The sequence below is a fragment of the Rutidosis leptorrhynchoides genome, chromosome 2, assembly GCF_046630445.1.
Source record: "Rutidosis leptorrhynchoides isolate AG116_Rl617_1_P2 chromosome 2, CSIRO_AGI_Rlap_v1, whole genome shotgun sequence".
NCBI lineage: Eukaryota > Viridiplantae > Streptophyta > Magnoliopsida > Asterales > Asteraceae > Rutidosis > Rutidosis leptorrhynchoides.
In genome coordinates, this window is record NC_092334.1 from 568,642,760 (window position 1) to 568,645,241 (window position 2,482).

Sequence of the window (2,482 nt, forward strand, 5' to 3'; positions counted from 1 at the left end):
GTTTTACCACATGTGTATTCGAGACCCACAAAGCACTGTAAGTATACCTTATTGTGTGGGTTATTATTTATCAGCTATGGTTAGGGGGATGAGACCGCACAGTATAATCGGAGGTGGTATATTTATTACACTAATTGCTGAGTATCTCAATGTGGATATAAGTCGGGGGGGATTATTAGTCGAAGAACCAGAACCCCACGATACAATTGGTTTAAATGTATACCATGGTGCAAAGGTTTTGAAGAGGCGAAATAACGCCGCAGTACAATACCATGGTAGACATCCACAGGTTGAGAGAAACCAACAGCCAGGTAATGTGGGAGGGGGAAATGAAATGACAGAAATGCAAAGGTTTATAGCTTCACAAGAGTATGAAAATGCTAGACATCGAGCATTTGAAGATTGACAAGTTCATTAAAACCAAATCATAGCTCATTGCCAACATGTAGGTAGAAACTATATTCCTACTCCATCGCCCGTATTTCCTCCCTGGTCTATAGAGATCCAACCACCGTATCCTACGTATAACCCAGCCGAAGCATTCTATAACACATACGGTTATGCATGGAACCCCTACTGGTATCAGTATCATCCCTAGTCTACTTAGTTTTATTTATTTTATTATTTGTAATGTTGATACATTTAATACTTATGTTAATATTGTAATAGTTTTTATAATTTTCTAACTTTTATTATTAGATTTTAATAATTTTTGAATGTGGGGTAATATACCAAACTTCAAAAATATGTATATATGTTTGCAGTTTATCTTATGTACACAACAGGGTAAAACAGCGCATTTTCAAAGACTGGCATTAAGTTCAGCAAAAGCAACTAATTTTGACGACAAGATGCAAAATATATGTGAAATAACAACAAGACGGAATGAACAAATGATGTGCACCATTTATCATTCAACACAAACAACAATATGTTTGGAAACTTTGGTAAAATTTAATCATTTCTACGCTAATCACCCTCAATAATTTAAATTGTTACTGATTTCTTGCAAATGAGGGCATTGCAAGATCTTAAGTGTGGGAAGGGGTTAAATTTTTTCGGATTTTTAAAATTTTTATCTTAAACACTTGGTTACCATTAAAAATACTAGTAAAACAGTAGTTGTATTATAATCTAGTGCTCTCTGATAATAAAGAACAGCCCTAGTCTTATATACTGACTACCCAATTCTAGAAAAAAAATTTCAAAATTTTCAATTAAATGAATTCAAAATCATGTTTATACATATTTATGAACGATAAAACTAGGTTTTAACACCGAAATTATTGTTACCTTGGAAAGGACATAAATTGAGAAACAAACTAAAATGTTAGAATTCATTTAAAATGGAATAGAGGAAAACAAAAAGGAAAAATAAAAGCCAAGTGTGGGAAAATTTACCAAGTTATTTTAAACATATGTCACATATTTCTGTAACAAATAATTGAAAATACTTTTGTTTTGAACGATAATTAACTGTTTTACCCGATTTACTGTAAGAAAGATGGATCTACACAATGAATCAATTCCATCGTTAAAAGGAAGTAAAGTCTTCCGAAAAAGAAACGCGCTTCTTGATTTAGGTCATGAAGTTGTCGTCCAGACCAGCTGTAGGTTGATGAAAAATCTAGAAAAGTCATCGCTAAAATCAGCAGGAAATCCACGGACCTCAGCATCAAACAGGGTCGCCAAGTAGTCAGATTTATCCTAACCATGAGAAGGATTTATCTCGTACAATGGGGGGGCACCATGCAAATTAGCTTGATAAGACTAATAAATCAGATCCTCAGAAAGGATAATCTCCTTTAAAGATCAAAAATCAGCTTTTAAGACTGATATTACTCAATCCTAGAGATTGACCTTAAAGATTGAGAATTCAAACTCATGGAATTCAATGATATCTAAACTCGAGCTTGAACGAGAAAATATTTTGATCAAAAATTACAAACCGATTTGTTTTCTGAAAACCTATTTTCAATGCGTTCATTACCATTGAACGTAAAATCCTAGGAATTCACCTGGAATTCATTAGGTCACCTGAACCAAATCGGGTGTCAACCGTAAGAACGGTGGTTGCATAGCATGGTCGAAGACAGGACCTTGTGCCAGACCAAAAAATTATAAGGGTGAGCTTTACTATTGCTCCTACAAAGGATAGTAATTGCGTCCGACACGTTATAGACCATAATCAAAAGCATGTCAGGGAACATTGCCTTAACAGTTGCTTGTTCAACGCTTTCCTTTACAACCGGACGGTAGTTTACCGAAAGGTAATATACGGAGCAAGTATACTGGACGTGTTGCTTTCCTAATACAAGGTTAGCAAGTGGGTGACACAAAACCATAAGTTTTGAGCCAAAATTTTCAAATCTAAAACCCACCAAACCTACAAAAAGAATTTGCAAACACCGGTGAAGGGTTATTCTGGAAAACTTATCTAGGGTAAAAGCTAGATTTAATTTTCAAAAGATCAAATGTTTTC